Below are 26,215 nucleotides of genomic sequence, written 5' to 3'. Positions count from 1 at the left end.
TGTCCAGAACAGACTAAGGTAGTATCATCTGCATACTGAATGATAGATGCATACGTGTGGAGGTATGGAGGTCATTTGTGAAGATTGTGAATAGTAGTGGTCTTAAGATAGAACCCTGTGGGACTCCTATAGTTATGGGCAGCTGAGGAAAGAGAGAATTAGAATAATGTGCTTCTTATCTGTCACCAGTTTTGCAGAGCATCTGTAATTTTGCCTCTTATTGATGCTCTATCTGCTATTTCTTTTCTCTTGTAACTCGCTAAGGATTACATTCAGTCAGTAATTCCATTATTTACAACTTCAAAGTTTCTGTTGTTCATAAAATGCATGTCTGTGCAACACGTCTTGCTCTGTTATTGTCTTAAGTGATTTGGAGTGGTCTGCAACTTAAGGCTGTGAGATTTTAGTGAACTGCTTTCTATAGTCAAAAGTGCAGGGTTTGAATCCTTTCTCCTCTATTTGCCTATTGTGAGACTTTGTGTATGTTATCTAACCAGTCAGTGACCATGCATAGCCCCTGAAAGGGTACACTTTGTACAATGGGTAACATTTGTCCATTATTTCTGGCTTTGTAAATAACTGCTGAGTAAAGAAAATGAGATGTATTTTAGTCTGCTTCTTATAAAATTTGTGTATTTCTGGCAAATTGTTGCAGAATGTGGTCACAAAAAAGCTGCGCCAAGGTGAATAGCAAAAATCAATGGTGGGTTGTTAGTTGTAAAGCATTTGCCCACTTTTGCTTCTGTTATAGCACTTGGGCTTCACCCTTGTAGTAAGCGCAGGAACTTGTGCATACATTCTACTCCAGCTTACCAGCTTTATTTATTTGTAAATTACTTTATATTTTCATTAATTTAGGAGAAACTGGTCTGTAGATGTATTTCATGAGTACTATAAGCAAATATGATGATGCAATTTACTTTTGCATTATAAAACTGGAATGCCATGAAGTTAGCAATCAGAAAAATATATTTGATATGAATCTGTTTCCTTGTATTTTAGCCAAACGCTCCATGCCTATGAGAACATATGTAAATGTATGTCTTTGATGGGGCATGCAACAGTAAATGTATAAATTGTCCTCACCTTAGAAAGATTATTTACCATGAATGTATTTACAGGTTCCACCTTTCTTGAGAAGTACTTGAGTGAATTGTTTTCATGAGATTGTTTCAGTTTACATAATTAACAGACTTCAGGCTAGCCTCCTCTGTGCTGGCTTTCTGTATAACCTGCATAACACCTGTCACATACAGTTAAAATTAAGCCTTGGCTCTGCTCTCTCATCCATCATATGAATTTCCACTCTTTGTTGTAATACCAGAGCTGCCTGAATTTCTAAGAATTATTGTTGTTTTTGTTCTGTGATGTTACTATGTGGAAGTTGTGGAGGGGACAAGAGTGACTCGTTCCAGTCATCTGCTTCTCTGTGTATTAATTACTTTTGATGTATTTCTATTTGCATATCACATATAGTTTCATAAAAAGCCCTTTAGTTTCTAATAATGTAAATTCCAATGAAACCTTCTTCTGTCCTGCCACTTTCTCTATCCCTAACGTATTAGCCAGAATTCTCAAATAAAGGAAACATATAAGAAAAGTTTTATTGAAGAGCAATTGTGTTGAGACTTAGTTATGGTACTCTTTTCATTATGCATTGCAATGGATAGTAAATAATATTAATAACAGGGTTTGACAATTGTTTGACAATTGATGCACTGTAGTCCCTGTGGTGCAGGGTTTGATTCTTTCAGCCCTCATTCGCCTATTGTGTGATCTTGAGAAAATCACTTAACCAGATATTACTCCTGGGTCATCCCTGGAAAGGGACTGTGAGTCCAGTAAGGCTGTCTGGTTAACAAATGGGTTTTTATTTATTTTCTTATGGTGCAAATCTGGATCTCAAAAAAATGTAAATAGGAATCAAGCTGGATTTCCTCACTACGGTAGCCTCTACATCATTCACATGAATTGGAATGATGTTGAGTCACCAAATGGTTTTAAATTGAAACTTGTTATATTGAAATAACTTTGTCAAAAAACACTTTTCCTGATCACCAAAGAAATTTTTTTTTGCAGGGGGACAAGCCCTGCCTGCACCCCTATGTGAGTGGAGCCCTCCAAATCGTCCAAGCTTATGTATATATATATATATATATATATATATATATATATATATATATATATATATATATATATATAACTTATATATACCAGTATACCAGTTCTAAGGCTGCACTTTAGTAGAAAAAAGTACAACCTCAATGAATGCCAGTATCGTTTTTTGGCAATATTTTATGACCAAACAGCTTTCAAATTGAAACTGTTCATTAACCTGAAATGTACTCACTGAATTCAGGATAGTCTGACATGACTGTTGTTTAAGAGATATCATACCACATAATACATTTTTTATTGAACACCCACCAGAGGGGGATAAAAATGAGTATGGTGTGTTTCAGTAAATTAGTGACTGGTCTGAGCTTCTGTAGACTCTTGCCTGTGATGAACAACTGACGTGTTATTTTCTACCTTACTGAGTAAAATGACATTCAAAACTTGGCTTATTTTAAAATACCTGAGAAACCTTAGTACAGATGGTCACATCAGATAGTCCTTTATTTTTTATACTTCAAATTTTAAATTATGAACTTTTATGTCCCTCCAGCTTGTTCTGTTGATTGTGGTAATGAGGTTCAGGTCTCTGGAGCATGTAATGTGGAGGGATTGGGATTTCTTTAGATGTAGCATTTCTAAAAGAGATGGGTCAGACATGGCTTTGTAAGTCAAGCAGAGATCTCCTCTAAGTAGGCGATATGAAACAGAGATTAGTTGGAGTTTTTTGAGTCTGTCCATATAGGACAAGTGTTTAAGGCCTAAGATCCTCTTTGTGAGGTATTTTTGTGGCCTGTCCAGTAGTTGTAGGTCTCTAGTGAGGTAAATGCCAAATGGGGCATTGTACTCGATGACTGGCCTAATGAGGGAGGAGTAGAGGAAGACAATGACCTCCTTCTTCCTGTATGCAAAACCCTTAGTAATGAGATGCACCACATAGAAGGACTTTCTGACCACAGTGGCAATGTGGTGGTCAAAAGAGAGGCTGCTGTCAACTTGTGTTCCCAGATCTCTTATGATGCCTTCTGTATTCAGTGGACTACCATCAATGTGGTAATTCATGGGAACCAGGTTTTTCCCAAAGGAGATGACGACACATTTTTTGGCATTGAGTTTAAGGCCATGGTTCTGACACCAGTCATTGGTCTCAGTGAAGCCTTTCGGTAGGCTGTTAACATTACTTGGGGAGTTAATTATGGCTCCCAAATTGCAATCATCTGTGAACTTTGTCAGCCAGAGCCCCTTTGTGTTGGTCTGAACTTCAGACAAGTAGTTACTAAACAGGAGAGGACCCAGGACCAAACCCTGTAGGACTCCATTTGTGACTGGTTGACAGTCTGACTTGGAGTCAGCTACTTTTACACTGTGGTTTCCATCTGTGAGCCAGTTTTCAACCCACCTAGTGATATAGGGGTTGATGCCTAGTTTAGTGAGTTTTTCTAGGATTCCTGAGTGGGCAATGGTATCAAAGGCCTTGGCCAGATCAAGGTAGGCTGTATGAACCATCTTGCCTTCATCCACAGCTCTGGTGACTGACTCAAAGAAGTGGAAGAGGTTGAGCAGGCATGATCTACCCTTCACAAAACCAAACTGTGTGGGATCCAGAGTTTGGAGGTTCCCTATATCTTTGTTTATTAGGTCCATAATGATGCGTTCCATAACTTTGCATATTAGAGTTGTCAGATTAATGAGCGGAGGGTCTGTAGTCACTCCTCCTTTGTGGAGAGGGGTGACTATAGCAGTGCACCATTCCGTAGGGACAAAGTCTGAGATGAGGCTGTGATTGAACAGGGCACACAGGTGAGGTGCCAGTTCACTCTGTAGTTCATGTAGAACACAGCCAGGGATATTCTCAGGTCCCGTAGAAGCTGTATTCTTGGCATTGGACAGTGCTGTTTTAACCTGTACAGCAGTAATACTGGGTGCCTGGCAATCTACTGGTATTGTGATTGGTCCTTTGGTGGGGGAGAGAGGGGTAAAGTTGGCACTGACTCTGTCGGCCAGTATATTGGCAATATCTGTTGGCTTGGTGTAGGAGGTGCCATTGTACAACAGCTCTGAGCAAATCTTGATATTGCCATGGAGATTCTTTACATAACTATAGAAGGGCTTTTGGTTGTCTTTACTATCTGCTGCAATTCTGTTTTCATAGCTAGCTTTAGAGGATTTGATGAGGGATCTCAACTTTTTGTTGAGGCTGATAAGGGAGTTTTTCCAGTCTTGGGACTTCACCTTATTTCTCATCAATTTCCTCCTTTTGTTGTAGAGTTTGTTTATGGCAGGGGACCACCAGATTGGCTTCCTTTTTTTGGAGGAGAGCATCTTGGTTCTATTGGGTATGGCGAGATCCATGCATTTGTGTACGTGTTCATACAGGGCATTAGTGTATGATTCGGCAGTCATGCAGCTGTTCTCCAATTGCATGGGTGCCATGAAGTTGGCCACCTCTGATTTTAAGAGCCCAAAGTTAGCTTTGGAGAAGTTTTTCATGGTGGTTACCTTGGATGGGGGGTTTGGATTTTCAAGGTGATAAGTTTGTGGTCAGATCTAACCAGGAAGGAGCTGACTATTGGCACAGAGCAATGGTCAACCATGTTAGTAATGACCACATCAAGGATGTTGCTACCTCTAGTTGGGGTAAGAATGAGCTGGTCCAGAGCATAGGAATTAATGAATTCTAGGAAACGTTGGGCAAGTGTATTGGTGCATGAGTAGTTTTCCCAGTTAATGGAAAGTAGTTGAAATTGCCCAGTATGAGAGTTGTTAGGTTGAACCTTAATATTTTCCAGGGTGCTTAGGAAAGTGGCGTGTGAGTCTTGGGTTATGGTTGGGGACCTATAGCAGGCTATGACCTGAATCGCTGTCTTACCCAATGTTAGCTGCACCTGAAGTATCTCTGATACGTCATGTTGGGCTACCAGTCTGGAGGTGTGCGCATCCTTTATGAATATGGAAACACCACTGCCTTTGGAGCTTTGGTTCAAGTTCTGGGACCGGAAGGTATGGAATGAGTTATAGCCTGGTAGTGCAGGGGTGCTATCTGCTGCCTTGAACCAGGTCTCTGTTACAGCACAAATGTTGATGTTCTCCATTTTAAGGAGTGCTTCGAGTGAGTGTGAGTAGATTTATTCTTTTGACTTTGCCTAAGTAGAAAACTTTACATCACTGACAAATCCTACTTTAAGCCTCACCAATGGTATATATTATAGATATATTACAAAATGTGTTCTTCATATCAACAAGTTGGATCTCTCGCAAATCTATTTTAATATTATTGCTAAATAGTGGGAAGAAGCATTAGGAAACTACAGCTGTGTGGCACTAAAATTGTTTTGATAGCTGGGACTTTTATTTTCTGTATAGCAGTTCAACATTTATTTATTTATTTTACATTTGTTAACCAGGAAAGTCCAATGCGCTGGTATCTTTACCTGTCCGTACATCATAAATATGTTCGTATATTCTATCTTTGAATGCTCTCTCAGTTTTTCCTATATAAAATGCAGAGCATCTTACACAAACAGCAAGATAAACCAACATCTTTGTTCTACAGTTGCCTTTACAAAATTTTACAAAACTGTTCAGCCCATTATTCAATCTGATGTGTGTTTCCCTAATGATATGTGGACATTGGCTACAACTTCCACTGGAATAGTAGCTTTATTTGTTATCTGAACATTATTATCTATTTGTTCAAACATTTTCTTAAAATTTTTTCCTGTCCTATATATGAAAGTGGGTTTAGATCCCACTGCTTCAAAAAGATCTTTGTTAGTTTTTAACACACTCCAGTTATTACTGATAATTCTAGTGAACATATCAGAAAACCTTGAAAATTCTGTGATACATACCTCCTGAAAATGTTTTACATCCCTGTTCTGTGTATCTGTGCTAGCAAATGGCTGACCCAACAAAGGCTTATACTTCTTACCCCATTCTTCATAAAGCCCTCCAAGTATTTCACATACCAAACTTAAAGGATATCCCCTTTCAATAAACTTTTCACCCAGGAAAATGAATTCTCTTTTCAGATCACTAAACTCTGAGGTCATCCTCGCTATTCTAACTGCTTGTCCCTTTATGAGACTTCTTTTTTGAAATGCAGGGTGATGACTCTCATAGTGTAAATAACTATTGCACCAAGTGTTTTTGCGGTAAATTTTGGATTTGAACCCCTTGTTTGTTTTAAAAAGTGTAATGTTGAGATAGTTAATAGTATCACTGTGCCATGTATGTGTGAAGGAGAGAAAATTGGTACTTTTATTCAGATATTGCATAAATAATGCAAGAACTTCATTATTCCCTTTCCATAGAATAAAAATATCGTCAAGAAATCTAAGATAAAGTTTTATATTTTCTTGGAATGGACTGTCAAACACTTACCTATTCTCCCATTCTAACATCACTAAATTGGCATAGATGGGGGAATAAGCTGCCCCCATAGCTACCCCACTAACCTGTTGGAAATATTCTCCCTGAAAACTGATGTAATTGTAATCAAGGACAATTTCCAAAAGTTCCAAAATAAGTGAAATCTGATCCTTGGGTAGAAAAGAATGTTTATTGATGCTATCACTAAAATATTCATATCCTTTACAACGGGGAATGCAAGTGAAAAGATCCTTCACATCAATAGTGAGGAAACTACAGTCCTCACTCCAAATATCTTGGGTCATTTTACTCAAAAATTCCCAAGAATCTTTTATGAGATGTTCCGTTTTCACCAAAATATCCTTGGTACAATGGTCAATATATACTGCTAGAGGATGAGTTTTCGAATTTCTAGCAGATACTATAGGTCTAAATGGTGGTTCTAAAATAGATTTATGTACCTTTGAAAGTCCAAAAAAATTAGGGATGATAGGATTAATCTGCCTCAGAAACTGGTGAGTTTTACTGTTAATCCTATTCTCTACCAAATATTCTTCCAAAAGTGAATCGATTCTTCCATAGGCTATGTGAATTTCATTAATAGAAACAGGGGAGTAAGTGCTAGAGTCAAGCAAAATGTTGGTGATAACATTGTTGTATTCCTCAGTGCCAAACAAAATAACACCCCCTCCTTTATCGGGCTTCATGATACGAAATTCTTTCTGCCGCTGTAAATGGTAGAGACGTTTTTCCTCTTCCTCACTTAAATTGTAGGGCCCCATGTTTACCTTATGCCTGTAATGTGCTTCATAAATTTCCTCTGTAACAATTTTTTCGTACATCAATAAAACTAGATGAAGAGGTGGATTAAGTGTACTACTCCTTTCCAGACCTTGTAAATCACTATTTCTTTTCTTTTTCAGTTTTTTTAAAAACCATGTTTAAATTTAACTTTCTTAAATACAGTTTAAAGTCCACCAAAAGGTTTGCTAAATCACCAGAATTATGTTTTACAAACTTGAATCCTTTAGAAAATAAATCAAAATGTTGTTTCCCTAAAACATAGGTAGTATAATTGAAAATTTTAAATCCTTTATATTCGGACAAAATACCATCCGTGCCATCCACTACCACTATTTCCCCTTCTTCCCCATCTTCTTCCATCCGTAGTTTGTCCATAGCCATTGCTTGAATGGCCTGAATCTGATGGGAACCTGGTCTTGCTGGCCAGTCATTCTAACCTCCTGGGTAATAAAAAATGGTCTTTTGGCTCCGAAAAAGAGTCCAAGTCATCCAATGATCTGTTATTATTAGTGACTCTGTCCACAGGTAACCCTCTATCATGAATGTGATCCCTTCCATCAACTACAGGACTTCCAAAAACACCCATACCTCTATTAGAATTCTCATTGACTTTATTATTGTTTTTATATTTGTTGTTATACACAGGTCCTGGGTACACTTTACCGACACTGTATTGTTGTTTATCCCTAGTGAATTTCTTTTGTTTCCTAAGAAAAATATTGTTCACTCTTCTGTCAAACCTATCCAACACTTTCCTATACATTGGTTCATATTCAGAAAACAGTAAATCCTTGAAAATATCTTCATTTAATCCATTTATATCACTATGTAAAGAGGCCATAGCTAAATCATTATATTTGATGAGTCTGTTGAGAAGTCCCAACCCACACTCATCAAAAAAGTTATGAAAATCTTCTAAAATATCATGTGAATATACAATTCCAAATGGATATTTATATATTCTTAAACCTTATGGTACCAGTCTGTGACTCATACAACATTGCAAATAATGGTTATCAATTTCCAAACATTTATATTTGAAAAGTTACTTTTCCATGGAAAAAATCATGTCCTTTAAAGTAAGTGCATCCACAGAATTACCCCCCAACTCATTGGATGTGCGAGGTAAATTGTCAATGGAATTAAAGTCAAAATTCCTATTGAACACATCCTTGAAACGTACAGAAAGTTCAGTACGTTCACCATTAATGTTCAGGGCACCTTCTCTGCCTATAACATTTGACACAACTACATTGCTTTTATACACGGTACAATTGACATGAGAAACAGTACCTTTAGCATTTTTATTGCTTGCTGATTGAACAACTCCATGGTTAATGTCCTGTGGCCTTGGCTTGCCCAAAGCATCCACATTGGAAACCATTGAAAAATGTCCATTGGTGTGAACTAAAACATGTTGAAAACTGTTGCCTCCCTCCATCTGAATCCCACCATAGCTCGTGGACGCCGAGTGTGGAGACAACGTAATGGGTGCAGGACAAGTATCCAGAATGCAAGAAGGCCCTCTACCTTGTAGAACAGCTCCACCTACTGGTACATTTTGGCTCAGCAACTCTATGAGCCGGGTAAGATCACCCTTTAATGCTGCAACCTCCTCACGGACTTTGGAAACTTCTTTTTGTGTTTTAGCCAAACAGCTGGGGCTAAACATTTCCTCACTACCAATGACAGTCGAGTCACTGGAAGAATCTTCCATGGCTGTAGCACCAATAAACAAACACGACCATGAGTAGACAGCTGGATCCCACGAACAGAAAACTCCAAAACTCAAAATAATAAAAACTGAAAAAACTGAATAAAAAATAAGAATCCAGGTCACAAGTGCAAGGCGTAAAAAGCTTTATGTATAAGCGCTTTTGTCTAGAAAAGACTTCATCAGATACAATAAAAAACAGGTGCTACATATTACTTAAATAGCTCTTCACAGATATATTCAATTAAAATTTAAAGAAACACTCACAATGAAGATGTGCAACATTAATATTGTTCAAACACTCAGAGTCATGTACATATTTTTGTGGTTTCAAGTTTGACATTATTGATGTCATCAGAAATAATGCCAGAGGGGGGACATTAAAAACATATTGCTAAACAGAGAATTAAAATGGCAGCTTAGGTTAAAGGCCAATGTTCCACCTGGTTTGAATGAATATGTCAGTATAAAACCAGTTCTGATAGCAAAAGCAGTTAGAGTATAAAGGCCATCCTGTTTTTGGACGTTTAATGTTTTAGTTAAATATTATATATATATTTTTTTGTATATATGTTTGTGTTTTGATGTTCAACATGCATGGGTATGATTGTTATATATTTTATATTCATGCACAATAACAAAAACAATTTTTAATGGATTTTTTTTTATTAATGTTGCACATCTTCATTGTGAGTGTTTCTTTAAATTTTAATTGAATATATCTGTGAAGAGCTATTTAAGTAATATGTAGCACCTGCTTTTTATTGTATCTGATGAAGTCTTTTCTAGACGAAAGCGCTTATACTTAAAGCTTTTTACGCCTTGCACTTGTGGCCTGGATTCTTATTTTTTATTTTTTATTCAGATTAAATTCATTTGTTAATATAGCCATTGTTAATTCTTTCCAGTTGGCAAAATAATTTGGGTTTATCCAGTCTATTGTAGTTTTAAGCACAGATGCTTTTATATATGTTTCTATTTCTGGGAAGTTAAATCCTCCTTGTTTCCAGGGTCTAATGTGATGAGTTAGAGCTACTCTATTCTTTTTGGGATACCATAAAAAATTTATTAAACATGAGTTTGTTTCTTTAAGAATGCATCTTTGAGGAATTAACTGTATTGCTAAGACTACATATAGTATTTTTGGCAATAAGACCATTTTTATTAATTGCAATCTGTCTTCAAAAGTTAATATAATTTTGCTCCACTTTTCTATATATGTTTTTATTGCTTCAATAATGTTTTTATAATTTATTAATATTGTTTCGTTTATATTTTTGCATAACATTATTCCTAAATAATTTAGTGTAAGTTCTTGTTTTCCTATGATGGATTTATCTGTAACTTGTAGTTCTTTTTTCTTATTTAAAAATAGAAAGTTTGATTTTGATCCATTAAAGTGTAGACCTGAAATCTTATAAAATGTCTCCATTACTTCTTCTAGCTCTCCTAATGACTCTCTGGAGTTTGATAGGGTTAATAAAATATCATCAACAAAAAGCATTATTTTAGGTATGTACTGGTCATAGACTTCTATTCCTTTTATTCTTGGATTATTGCGTATTATTTCTGCAAGTATTTCTATAGCAAAAGTAAATAAAATAGGAGAAAGGGGGCATCCTTGTTTAGTACCTTTCATTATATGGATAGACTCTGAGGTGAAAGGACCTAATTTAATGTAGGCTAAGTTATTAATATATATATGTTTTTTAGTAATAAGATGAAGGGAGGAGAAAATTCAAATAATGCTAAAGTTTTAAATAGATATTCCCAGTTGAGGGAATCAAAGGCTTTTTCTATGTCTAATCCAATTACAAGTGTTTCTCTATCTTCTTTATTCACATAATCTATAAGAGTAAGTATCCTTTTAATAATATCATTTGTGTGTCTGTTATATAAAAATCCAGTTTGATTATTATTAATTGTCTTTGAAAGTGGGATTTTCATTCTGTTAGCTAGGATTGACATGAATATTTTGTAATCATTTTTCAGTAATGATATAGGTCTGTATGAGGTGCAAAGGTCTGATTGTTTTTTATCTTTTAGATTTGGTGTTATGAGAGAATATTTCCATGAGAGTGGTATTATTGCTTCTGACTGGACTTCTAGCAAAGTTTTATGAAAAAGGGAGATTACTGTTGAAGGGAAAAGTTTCTAAATTTCCGTAATTATACCCTCTATCCCTTTGTTAGATTTACTTTCTTTTATCTTGTCAACAATTTCTTTGTAAGATATAGGTTTTTGTAGGTCTAGTTTTAAGTTTTCGGGAATTTTTTATATTGATAAGGTTTGTATCTAAGTTTATTTGGTTGGTATCTAAATCTTCTTTTTTAAAGTGTTCCATATAATGGAACTGAAATGCTTCAAGGATGTCTCCTATATCTGATACTTTTTTCTCTTTCTTTTCATGATATATACTACCAATGTTATTTGCTTTAGATTGTATTTTAATTCTTGTAGATAAGTTATGTAGATATCTGGGGGAGGTGGCTAATGAGTTTATTTTTAATTTTTCCAAGGCTAGACAAGTTTTGTGTGTTAGAATTTCATTATCTTTTTTATTTAATTCCTCAATTTCTTTTTTGACTTCTGGACAATTCCAAATTTTTTTTTAGATTTTGCTGTCAAGAGTCTGGTTTGCAAGTCTAATGATTCAGTTTCCCACTCTCTAACTTTGTTTTTTTTTTACCAGCTAAGGGTCTTACCAAATAAATACGCTTTTAATGAGTCCCAAACTATGACTCTACTGATTTCTGTTGTATTATTAATTTCAAAAAAATAGTTGTAGTTCTGACAGCATCCAGGGTCTGAATTCTTTAATTTTCGTGATATATGATGGAATTCTAGTTGAGAGGATTAAAGGTTTAAACTCTGTTTGGAGCTTCATTATCAGAGAGTCATGATCTAAGAAGGGGCATGGAACTATTAAGAAGTTGAGGATTTTTGTTTGTAAATCTTGAACTACGAATAATTTGTCTATTCTGGTTTGTGTTCCAAATCTATGATCTTTATGGGAAAATAATAAGGATTTATCATCTTTTACTTTAAAAGTGTCTATTAAATGAAATTAATCAATCCATCTTTTTAAGGATTTTGAAATAGTTGCTATGCAAAAATACTTCTTGGTGGTTTCAGAAGCTTCTAAGGTACAATTAAAGTCTCCTCCCAGTATAAGATTTCCTTTATTATTGTTGGAAATAAAATCTAGATGTTTTTTTAACTGTTCCTGCTCCAATTCCTGGGAACCAATATAAATTAGCTAAGGTCCATATCCTGTTATTAAATTTAATTATAAAAAATGCTATTAGACCTTCTTTGTCTTCATATTTATAAATAACTTTTGGAGTGATTATGTTTTTCTTCCAGAGAATTGATACTCCTTTTGTCTTTGTTCTATAGGAGGATTGAGCTAAGACTGTATAGTCCTTAGGGTTCCAAATAAAGCTATCAGTCTTAAAATGCATTTCCTGGAGAAATACTACTTGTGCCTTATTTCGTTTTAAATATTTTAGTAAGATTGATCTTTTATTTGCATTATTTAAGCCATTAGTATTTAATGATAAGAATGTTAAATCCATTTCAAGTTATTGTTGGAAGAAACTTTTGCTTCTTTTTTTATTTTGATTATAGTAGTTATACCATATCATCTGATAACACTGAATGTTATTTTATGTGTGTAAACTTGGGAGTGTAATTTAATGTTCTTTCTTCTTTAAATACAAGTAGGGTAAAATTCTGGTCAGGCTTTAAAAAAATACTTCTACAAAACATTAATTCTAAAGTATCAAATACAAGTAAATATGAATTTCCCATTAAACATGGAATAAAATTCATTCCTAATCCAATAGATAAAGATAGATCTATTGGACTATCACTCATACCTTTAACCAACAATATCAACTGAGCTCCATATGTTAAATTATTATATGGAGAATTTTCTTAAAAGAGATATGAAATTCTATATTATTCTATTATTATTCTATAGTATTTTATATATCAGGATAGAATGTTAGTAGTGTAAATAATTATTATGTTGACTTAGAAAATATCCAATATTTAGTTACCCTTAAGAGATCCCAAACATGTCAGATATGTCATTTTGGATACATTGAATGCAACAGAGGAGCATACACTAAATAAGCCAACAACAAATAGATTATTACTAAAATAATTTGACTAAAAGGACTCTGCAGGAGACAATGAGCGATTACCAATGAAATATGAATTTACTGTAAGTGTACTGTCTTCCTTTACTTTCCCACTCTTCAACTCACCAACTTCAACTTACACTTATGAAAAGACATGGCTTATCAGTGGTATCCTGACTCTGAGTAGAGGCGCCCTACATTCTATGTGCAGTGCTTTTACATATTTATAGATTTACAAAGCAGAGTCTAAGAATGAACTATGATCACCCTGACAATTCCCATCCTGCATAGGGCAACTCCTGCTTCCAGAATGGATAATCACATCAGGTCTAGAATGAATGTGAAGGTACCTATATGGTAATCAAGACTTACCTTAGGTAAGTATTAATCAAACAGTATTTAGAGCATCTTAGAGAGTTCTTGGGGCAGTTAGAATACTCTTAAGCCTCTCCTCCCTTGAACAAAAACAGAGATGTCCCTTCCCTTTCTTTCCCTTGTTTTAAATCAGTACTAATAAAAGAAATTCAGCAAAACATAGGTAAACAGAAATGACATTCAGTAGTCCGTCTTGTACATGACTCACAATACATTAAACAAGTCAGTGACTAACATCACTTTAGTAAACATTATAAAGACAAATTAGAAATAATTTCCTAGTTCTTTACATTTTCTGATAAAGCAAAAAGTTAACAATAAGCTATTTTAACTAAAAGTATAAAGCATTTCAATTTTTCCTTGCATGCATACATTTCTACTGATATTGTAGTGTCAGTAGCTGTCTTTGAAATCTGTACCATACTTCACTTCTTCAAATCATTCCTTTTTCAATTCAGGTTTTGCTTTGTCAAAACAGCAACAATATTTCAAGGGCACAATTAATATTTAGACTGATGTTTAAAATAAATAACTTGTCAGTTGCCAATTGAGTTAGTTTAGAATGTATGGTTAGTGCAGATATAGCATGTTGCACAAATAATATGCATTTTTTCGTGTGCTCTAGAGACTGTCATATGCAAGTGACATATATAATGTAGCAGATATAGAGCAGATAGCTTATCAGTCTTTTGCTGCTTCTTTTTGACATCTGTCCAGACATTTGTTTCTTTTGTTCTCTTGAGAGAAGGTAACATCCAATCCATATCTTCTGGTAAAGTAATCACATTATTAGTTTTAATAAATGAAGAGGTTTCCTCTAAGTCAATAAAAGTCTTCATTTCATTGGCATACAGTATTCTTATCTTAGCTGGATATGCAAGTTGTGCCTTGATGTTATTTTGTTTCAGAAACATTATCATTGGCCACACGTTTTTCTGTTGTTTCATTATTCTAGATGAATAGTTGTTATCAAATCTTATCAGGCTCTGTTTATATTTTACAGGTGCCTTCCTCCAAGCAGATCTTAAAATCAGTTCCTTGTCCAAGTATGAAAGAAATTTGATAATTATTGACCTAGGAGAACAGTTTGAGTTAGTGGCAGGTTTCCCAAGAGCTCTGTGTGCCCTCTCAATGCCAAAGGAAAGTCCTTCTTTTAAATTTAAAAAGTCAGGGATCCAGCTTGATAAAAAGGAAATAATATCCTCACATTCTGTGTTTTCAGGTAATCCAAAAATCCTGATGTTATTTCTCCTCTCCCTATTTTCCAAGTCATCTACTTTATTAATCAACCAAGTGTTTTGTTTAAGAAGCAGTTTTTTCTGTGTTTCCTCTTCCTTAAGTCTGCTTTCTAAATCATTGAGATAAACCTCTTTTCCTGTTATCCTTGTCTGATGTTGTTGTAGCATTTCATTGTCAGTCTGTTTTTGACTGCTTGTTTTAAGATTTTCTAGGTTCTCTTTAAAATCATCCATCTTCAAAGACAACTCCTGCAGGGTAAATGCCATATGTTATAGTTCCTTCTTTAAGGCAGCATCCTGGTGAGAATTCTTTGAGTTGCTCATTTTAACAAGTGAATCTATCTCCAAGCTTTTTGACAGGAAATTATTTGTAAAACTTCACCAAAGTTTCTAATTATGTAAATTAGACCTTTATCTATAAGATTTTATACTTTGAAGAAAAAAAATAATATTTTTTCCTGTCTTATTTAACTAGTTATATGGAGCTCTAAAATGCTGCTGCATTCAGTTAGCCATTCAGACTCCACCCTCACGGAGTCGATGTTTTGACCTAAGATTACAGTACAGTATGGCTATGGAAATTTTCCCTTTTCCTCACTGTAGTGCAATCTTGGAGTTGGTATATATAATATGCATTGGGTGTGGGGTGGAAGGGGGTTTGCCCCCTTGCAAAGACATTAACAGTAACACAGACCTTTGTTGTTGGAAGTTCCGATGTTCAAATGTCAATTGTCATGGTTACCATTTCCAACATTTTGAGAATTTGGTATTACCAAAGTCAGATAATTTGATAATTTTGTAAAAAAATTTTGAGTTTCAACATATTGATAGTAAACCATATATATAGCTAGATAGATTGATAGATAGATAGACAGATAGATAGATAGATAGATAGATAGATAGATAGATAGATAGATAGATAGAAAGCAGTAACTTAGAACTCTGACCTTCACCATGACCTAGTTATATTTAGAAGTCTTAAATGTGCTTAAATGGGCAGAGACTCAGCTCACAAGGTCTATTATGTAGCGGTTTTCAGTCATTCCACATATTATTTAAGGTCATTCCACTGCATTGCAAACAAATGCCTGGTAATAATTTTAATACAAATCTACTTAACTAAACACTGTATTTTTTTTTCTCAAATTTTTTTTTTGTTTTTCAAATACATTTGAATGAATTCCATAGTATTTATACAAAACATCTTAAATAACTATGTACACTATTTACATTAGCCTGACACTGTAACAGATCTTAACGTATACAGTTACTTTATAAGTATGTCCAATCCATCATCACAGTGTCTGATCAATTATTGTATAGTGTCAATCAACGGTAAGATTTTCCCCAAGGGTTGTTGATAAATGGCTTTGGATAAATTCTTAGTTCTTTAATTTTAATTTCCAATAATGCTGTGGTCTTCAGCAGGCTGTAGACGTCTTCCAAAGTTGGCATTGTGTTTGTATTCCATCTTCTTGTTATACACTTCCTTGAAATTGCAAGTATAGTCCATACTAGATACATGTTTGACCTATTCAAATGAGGACCTTCATTCACATTTAATAATACAATTGTAGTTAAATAAAATGATTCATTAAATAAAGTTTGTAGAAAGTTGTTAATAAATACCATTCCAAAATGGCTTAATTTTAACACAATCAAAGAAAATGTGGTTCCAATCTGCATTGTGTACTTGCTCACATCTCCAACATATTCCTTTTATGGAAGGACTAATTTTATTGATTCTATCTGGGGTTAAGAATGCTCTGTGCAAGCATTTCCAATTAAAAACTTTCCAATATTGTGTAAAGGACTATACCCCGGGGGTCACATCTGTGTCACTACTAGACAGGGGCACAGTAAACTAATTGTATTATATAAGGGGACCTTCACTTTGTCACTACTAGACAGAGGCACAGTATTCTAAATCTACTCTGTGCATTTTTGTACCATTTCATGGGGTGGCGAAAGCCACATCACTATGGCTAGGCTTGCAAATGCCCCAGGGCAGATAGCTTAGTACTAAACTATGAAACTATGGATGTTTATTTTATTGATAATAAGATATTTGTTTTAATATCTTCAGTTAATTGCATTGAGTGTCCTTTTGTTATATATTTCCAGTATGAGGTTTTAGGTGCTGTTTTATAGTTTGTCAATATTTTGTAAAATTTTGAAATACTGTTTCCCATGTCAAAATCATTATATATGATTTCATATTTGTATTTCGTAAATGTAGGTATTTCTTTAAATGAAGAATTGTTAATTATTCTACTTAAAGCTTGTGACTATGACAGAATACTCAATAAAGTTAGCCAGTCTTGTTGAGGAATTGTATATGTTGTTTTTGTTACTTGCATATCTAAAACTTTTAGTTCTTTGATACATTGGAACCAACATACAAATCATTTCTGTTCCCAGGAATTAATAACTTCTCTATATATTTTATGTGGAAAGTTCTTTGTGACTACAAATGATGTTAAAAGATCAAACCAGATTTTTAAATCTATATTTGCATCAATAATTGTCCTAAATGAGTCAATGTAATTATTAATCATACAAGTTTTAGTGGGTTTAGTTATGTTATATTGCATACTAATACATAATATGTGCCATGGCAAATTGTTTTTATCTGTTATTTGAAAATTTTTTTTGTAAATCAAATGTATTTACTGATATTACAGTTAATAATTCTTTCTAATTTGCAGAGTAATTTGGATTTATCCAATCTGAGATTGTTTTAGATATTGATGCTTTTATATATGTTTCTATATCAGGAAATTTTAAACCTCCCTGATTCCATGGTCTGATATGCTGTATTAAAGCTATTCTGTTTCTTTTGGGAAACCATAAAAAAATTTATTAGGCATGTATTAATTTCTTTATGTATATTCATTTCTGGTAACAGTTGTATTGCCAAGGCTATATATGGGATCTTGGGCAGTAAAACCATTTTTATTAACTGTAGTCTATCTTTAAATGTTAATATTATTTTGTTCCATTTTTCCACAGATATTTTAATTGCATTGATGATATTATTGTATTTTTGAGACTAATTCATTATTATCCTTGCATAACTCAATTCCTAGATATTTTAAGGTAGATTCTTGTTTCCCTAGGATGTCATCCCCCTTAGTCTGCAGTTTTTTTTTTAATTTAAAAATAAAAAATTTGAGTTTGATTTACTGAAATGGAGTCCTGAAGTCATGTGAAATTTGTCATTTAATATATCTAATTCTTCTAATGTCTCTTTTGTATTAGATAATGTTAGTAATATGACATCAGCAAATAGCATTACTTTAGAATTGTAGTGTTCATAAATATCTATTCCTTTGATTTTTATATTGTTATGAATTGAATCCATCAATATTTCAATAGCCAGAGCAAATAGAATTGGTGACATGGGTCATCCTTGTTTAGTGCCTTTTGTTATATGAATAGATTTAGAGGTAAAAGGACCTAACTTGACATATGCTAAATTATTTGTATATATATTCTTTAGGAGATGAACAAAGGATGCAGGAAATTCAAATAGCATTAAGATTTTGAATAAATAGTCCCAATTTAGGGAATCAAAGGGTTTCTCTATATTAAGCCAATTATGAGTGTTTCATTATTTTTTTTATTAACATAATCTATAAGAGAAATTATCCTTTTAATATTGTCATGTGTGTGTTTATGATATATAAATTCAGTTTGATCATTATTTATTGTTTTGGATAGTGGTATTTTCATTCTGTTAGTTAATATTGTCATAAATATCGTATAGTCATTATTTAATAATGATATAGGTCTATATGAGGTACAGAGGTTTGGGGATTTGTTTTCCTTTAGGATTGGTGTGATTAAGGAATATTACCAAGAGGGTCGTATTAAAGCTTGTGACTGACTTTCTAATAGAGTTTTATGGAAGAGGGATAGTATCTTTGAAGGAAAAAGTTTATATATTTCCATAATTATGCCATCTATACCTGGCACTTTATTATTTTTACCCTCTTTTATTGTATCTGTAATTTCTTTGTAGGATATGGGTGCTTGGGGTCTAGTTTTATTTTTTTCTGTCTTTTTTTAATATTAGAATTTTTCATCTAGATTTAATTGATCAATATGTATATTTTCTTTTTGGAAATGTTCCATATAGTGATGTCTATAGGCATCAAGGGTGTCACCTATATCCAAGACATTTTTCCCTTTCTTTTCATGGAAGATACTTTTAATGTTATTAGCTTTTGATTGCATTTTGATTCTTGAGGATAAATTATGTAGATATTTGGGAGAAGTGGCCAAGGTACTAATTTTTAGTTTTTTCTAAAACTAAACTAGTTTTATGTGTTAGAAGTTCATTATATTTATTGTTTAATACGTCTACTTTTTTCTCATCTCCAAATGATTTTGATTTTTTTCAGCTTTTACTGACAAAGGTTAGGATTGTAAATCTAATAATTCAGAATCCCATTCTCTGATTTTTTTTTATACCAAGTTAAGGTTTTACCATATATGTAAGCTTTTAATGAGTCCCATATCATTATTTTATTTATCTCTGTGGTGTAATTAATATCTAAGAAGAACTGTAATGTAGATAACAAGGGTTTGAACTCTTTAATTTTAGTTATATATGCTGGAATTCTGGAGTTAAAGATTAATGGTTTGTACCCATTTTGAAGTTTTAGTATCAACGAATTGTGGTCTGAAAAGGGGCAGGGAGTGATTGAGAAATTAATAATTTTAGAGTGTAAGTCATGGACATCAAATATTTTATCTATTCTAGTTTGGGTACCAAATCTGTGATCTTGATGGGAAAACAACAAAGATTTATCTTCTTTAAATTTGAAAGTATCTACAAGGTGAAATGATTCTACCCACTTGTTTAAAGCTTTTGATACAGCAGATGTACGCAGTGGTCTTTTATTTGTAGTTTCAGAAATATCAAATATACAGTTAAAATTTCCTCCTTATATTAAGTTGCCTTTATAATTATTGGAAATGAAATCCAAGTGTTTTTTAACAGTTTGTTCCAATGCCTGGGAACCAGTATAGATTGGCTAGGGTCCATATTCTGTTATTATATTTAACTATTACTAATGCCATAAGGCCTTCTTTATCTTCATACTTATAAATGATTTCTGGGTTAATCACATTTGTTTTCCATAAAATTGTTACCCCTTTTCTCTTTGTCTTATAAGTGGATTACACCAATAACATATATTCCTTAGGATTCCATTTGTAATTGTCATTTGTTTTGAAATGAGTTTCTTTTTTTTTCACTAAATATTTTTTTTATTATTTCAAATAAGATGTCTTAAACATTACATGAAATAAAGATAAATAACATATTTACAATTCTAAAACATTACTAACTTCAAACCATTATATAACTATTTACATTGGTGTCTATGCAAATAACATTGAAATTCTATATTATATAGAGTTAGAAACATAAGATGATATATCTTCTTCGATATTTTCAAGTATTTCCAGTACTTTCATCCAAGAGTAATAGTAAGAAGTAGATCTTTTAGTTCTGTTCTTCACTGTTAATATTTCCATGTGAGCAACTGTTGTTGTTAAAGTCTCAAATTCCTTGAACGTGAGCTTAAGCCTCATTTTTCCAGTGTATAGTTATGATTTTACGTGAAATTGCCAATAGTGACCATAGGATTTTAGTGTCTTTTTTGGTACACAGTTTGGAATAGGAGAGTTGAATAAAATTAAAGACTTTGTTAATTGAAAATTATCATTATAAACAGTCTGAAAAAATAATTAATGGATTTCCAGTACATATTGAGACATATACATTCATAAAAACATGCTGCCAATCTGCTTTTATCTTGATATGGCATCTCCAACATTGATCTTCAATAGAATACATTTTGGCTAACCTATGTGGTGTATAGAAACTTCTGTGTAGATATCTCCAAGTGAATAATTGCCAGTATTTTGATAATGTAGAAAATTTGGAAGATTTTAGAATATTACTTTTTCTTCTTCAACTGGAGGATGGTTGTTTATTAAAGTATAATAATCCCAGTATGATTTTTCATGATAGTTTTTGTTTTTAACAATTTTATAGATATTAGACAAATAACCTGTACCCTGATAAGGCTGTTTTGTGATAAGAATAAGGTATTCAATGAGTTTTGGAGCTTCATGTCTAACTGAAGGTTGCATTTGTTCTATTTTATTTATAAGAAAATGCCTTAGATTTTGTAAAACAGCCAATTGTCTTTATTTATATTATAATTATAAATTATCTGTTCCTTTGTTAGAATTTTCCTTTCTCTATAAGTTGATGCCAAAAGAGTAATGTTTCTTCTTTAAGTATATTTATTTTAGATATTTGGAATGTATCTAGAATATTTGGTGTAAAAGCTATAGCGAAAATAAGAAAAATCCAAGAATTAATATTTGGTATTTTGTTTATATATGTTCTGAACACTGAAAGTGTAGAACTTACATAGTTTGATGGCAATTTATTAATATTATTCCTTTTCCTAAAAATAATCTTTTAACATCCATATAAGGGGTGATGGTATTACTGTTAAGTTGTCTTGTATGTGATTATAATTGATTTCTATGTAAATCTGCTCATGGGCTTGTTTCCATATAGGTGTGTATGAATTATTTAACCATAGTGTTATGTTTTTAATAACAGATGAGGTAATATATAAATCAGTATCCGGTAAATTAATTCCACCATCTTCCCAATCTGGCAAATGTTTATTTAAGGCTATACAGGGTTTATTTGGAAACCATAGAAAATTTAAAATTAGTTTATTGTATCTTTGAATAATATATTTGGGAGGTGGCAATGAAAAATTTTGTATTAAGTATAATATTTTGGGAAATATGATTATTTTAATAAGATATAATCTGTCTGCTGCTGAAAAGATATATTTATTCCAGTAACCAATTGTTTGTTCTATTTTGTCTAGTATTTTATTATAGTTAAATATTAGAGAATCTGTTAATTCATTGAGTAGATTTATTCCCAGATATAATAATTTACTTTCTGTTACTATATATTTGGAAAATCTTTGTTTATATTATTTTTTTACAATTACAGGGCATAATTTTAGTTTTGTTTTCATTAAATTTTAAGCCTGAAATATTTTGAAATTTATTCATGGAGTTAAATAGAGCATTCAAAGACTCATTTGCATCTGAGAGAGTTAATAGTATGTCATCAGCAAAGAGTTGGATTTTAAGGTTTAACATTTTATTAATACAAATGCCCTTTATGTTATTGTTTGATCTGATTTGATTTGCAAAGGGTTCTATGAGTAATGCAAATAACAATGGTGATAAAGGGCAACCTTGTTTAGTTCCCTTTTTATTGTTATAGGGCCTGATCTATATGATCCCAGTTTAACATATGCAGTAGATTTTTCATATAGTATTTGGATAAGATTATTAAAATTAGAAGGAAAGTTATATTCTTTTAAAACTAGTGAAAGAAAGTTCCAATTAACCGAATCAAAAGCTTTATTAATATCTAATGAGATTACATTTAAATTTAGGACTTTATGTTTGCTATAATCTATTAATGTTAGTATTCTTTTAATATTATCTGAAGTATTTCTTCCTTTAATAAAACCTGTTTGATCTTTGTGAATTAAGAAAGGAAGAAAGTGTTTGATCCTATCTGTATATAGCCATAAACATCTTGTAGTCTACATTGAGTAATGATATTGGCCTATATGAGGAACACTGTTTCTCATCTTTATCTGGTTTGATAATTGGGGATATCAATGAATATTTCCAAGAGGGTGGTATATTCAAATCTTTATTGGCTATATCATATACTTTTAATAATAAAGATATGGCTTGATTGGGTATTAATTTATACATTTCTGGTAGCATATTGTCTGGGCCAGGTGCTTTATTTGTCTTGAGCTTTTTAATTTGTGATTTTAATTCTGTCATATTGATTGGTTTGTTTATAATGTCTATTTGTTCTTGTGTTAATTTAATATGAATATTGTTTTCTAAGTATTTTTTATATCCTTAGTAGGTGTATCTTGAGTATTTATGGAATTATCAATGTTAAATTGAGTCTGAATGCTTCTAAAATATCATTTAGTTCCGTAACTCTTTTGTTAGTATTGGGAATAAATATTTCTTTTATTTGCTTAGATTTAATTATTTTTTTGTTCTATTAGTTAAGTATCTCAGGTGTGCTGAATTAGTAGAGTATGAGTTTATTTTTATCTTTTCTAAGTTAATCATAATCTTATGGTGTAGCAATTCTGTATACTTCTTATTGATTTGTGTAAGTTCTTGAACTTGAGTAGCATTACCCTTTTGTATTTCCAGTTTCAATTTATCTGCTTTGTTTTGTAAGTCTAGCATATCTTTATTCCATAACTTCCTTTTATTTATGTACCAGGATAATATCTTCCCATATGTAACTGCTTTTAATGAATCCCAGACATATATTTCTGAAATATCTTCTGTGTAATTTATTTCTAGAAAGGTTTTGATTGTTTCTTTATAAAATTCTTTGAAATCTCTCAATTTTGTGATATAGGAAGGTATCCTAGTAATGGGATTTGAATAAAATGGTGTAAGCTCTATCTCAAAGACTATGGCATTATGATCAGATAAAGGACAATTTATGATTTTGACTTTGTCAATTTTTGTTATTAGGTCATTGGCAACATATATTCTATCAATTCTAGAGTTAGTTTTATATCTATGAGAATAAAATGTAAAGATTAGTGAGTCTGGTTCTGCAAATTCATTTATATCTTTTAAATACAATGTATCTATAAATTTTGATAGTGCTTTAGAGATGGGTTGTTTTCTTCTTTTGGATTTAGAATCTGTATCTTTTTCATTCATTATACAGTTGAAGTCTCCTGCCAATATCAGGCTACCCTTAGTTAAATGAATTATCTCTTCAAAATGCTGTTTAACTGTTTTTAATCCTAGTCCTGGGATCCAATATAGATTTACTAACGTATAGATTCTCTTATTTAACTCTATTGAAACTAGACAAAACATACCTGATGTATCTTGATGAGTAGTAATTATTTTAGGTGTTATAGTTGAGTTGCAGTAGTATAGCTACTCCTCTTTTTTGTTTTGTATTGAGAGTTTATTAGTACTGTGTAATTATTAATATTTAAGTTGTTTATATCTCTATCTAATAAGTGTGTCTCTTGTAAAAGACTATTTGTGGTTTATGTAAGTTTATGTACTTGAATAGGCTTCTCCTTTTATTACTATTATTTAGACCATTAACATTTATGGATAAACATTTCATTTCCTAGTTTTGAGTTTGTTTTATGTGTGAGTTTATGTAAATATTGTTTATTCTTAGTTCCATCTTGGATACAGAATTCAAAAAGTTTTTCTTGTATGATTTTTGCATGTTTCTGAGTGACACCAAAGTGATAGAATAAAAAAAAAACAAAGAACTTCCAAACTTGTAATTCTTAACCTTAAAAACCATTCCCTATTGCTATGAGGTAATATACCTCTTCGTTTGGTTAGTGAATCTAACCAAACAAACTTTCTACCCTCACAAATAATATTTGGATCAGTTTCTCTTATCCTCTTAGTTTTAAATAAAGATAATTGAATAATATATTAAGATAATCTAATCAGCTAAAATATATACATATATTCTTTACTCATCTTATTGTAATTCAATAATACTTACTTCTAAGCAGGTTTCAAAAGGTACAAATATTTAGATTAAGGTAGTATCATTTCAAAATAATTTAGGGTATTAATAAACATCATGTTAAAATCTATAACTGTATATTTCATACATCTGTTGAAAACTATTTACTGACATTACTGTATAATACAGTACCATTGTTGTGCAATTGTTTTAGACTACTCAAATCCGAAACCAGTGTTTAAATTAATATTTGCAAAGTCATATTGGAATAAAAACATGAATAGTTCTGAAACCACATCATATTTCATGTTTAACATAAACTGAAATGCGATACAATGTATAAGTATATTAATATTTCTTTAGTAGACATTAAATATGTTCCTCTGATTGCATTTTCAGCTTTTCAATGACAATTCCCATGGCTGGAGACAACAAGATCACAATTTAAACAGCTCCCTTATCCAAGAGACCACTCATAATGTTGTTACCTGATTGAGTGTCTTGTTGCCAACACTTCCATCAACCCTCAGAGGGACCCTGCACAATGAAAACTGACACAGTACAGAGGTAAAACTGCAGCGCACTTGACCACACCCTCAAAGCAAACATCTATGTATATCACACATCAACTCCCACAGCTTAGACTGACACCCAACCAGTGAGTCTATCTGCTGACAACAAGTGCTGGAGATACAATCCTGACCTACTCAACACCAGTAATTCAATCCCATGACTGAACAAAAGTATACTGGAGAACACATCAAAATAATGGAAGCTGCCAAGATTCAAACCACCATGTACGAAAATATTACAGGCCAAAATTCCCAACCCATTTTGCAGCAAAGAGACAAAACGTATTCAAACCATGGGGTAACACCTTTACCACGTCAAAAAGGTGTCCAAGAAGCTTGTTTTTCCTCCAACATCGGAGGACAGCCACGATGATCCATGCACTGCAAGAGTACCATTTTATCCTGGCAATTGCTTCACGACTGTATATAGAAACATTTAATCCAAATCATTAACTGGCACCACAACAATATTTCTCAGAAAAGCTGTTTTACAGCCAATGACCAGACAGAACGCATCATTGAGAGGATACATTTATCAAATGTCAAGTGCCCCAGCCATAATACAAGTGTCTCCTCAAATCAATCCCCAACGAATCTACTGCCCACCAAACTTGCAGACCAATACTGGCATCCTTTCATGCAGTCACATTGAAACACAAAAAATACAGGTCCGCTGATCAGGAACAACCAGGCTCTCAACTGCCAGACAACACACCCGTCTGCAGAAAGGTCCAAGAATCATAGTTGCATTGTCAAGCATCCTTGTCCACACTAACAGTAACATGATATACCCGCATACACTAGTATTGTGTCATTCTTGATAATGTAAAAGCCAGACAATATTATAAGAAGGGTGAAGCCACAGCCAGGCAACATAACAAGAAGAGCACAGCCGCAGTCACCATTCAGATGAGCAAACGGGAACAGCATGAGCCATCTAAGGATGGATAGCCCGTTGAGTACCTGCCACAATGCATGCCCATAATGCATGGCAACCCAGTAACAAATTAGGGTGTGGGCTAAGCCTCTCCCCCTTCCACTCAAATCAGATCCAACACAATATGTGTGTAGAACACAGATGCTTCGACAAAGCCCAAAGCCACATGGGATATAAACATTGTATAATTGACATACCGGGTCAAATCCACTGTTGTTATGTTGCTCATTATAGTTGCCTATACAATCATTGCTTCCACTTTCTCCATCTAGTATACCATACTGCCATCTAAATGTTTGATTTGCCAAATGCA

Source organism: Protopterus annectens, chromosome 12.part0 (assembly GCF_019279795.1).
Source record: "Protopterus annectens isolate FY-2018-M chromosome 12.part0, PAN1.0, whole genome shotgun sequence".
Classification (NCBI taxonomy): domain Eukaryota; kingdom Metazoa; phylum Chordata; order Ceratodontiformes; family Protopteridae; genus Protopterus; species Protopterus annectens.
The sequence above is the reverse complement of the archived record's forward strand: the minus strand, read 5'-3'. Positions refer to the sequence as shown.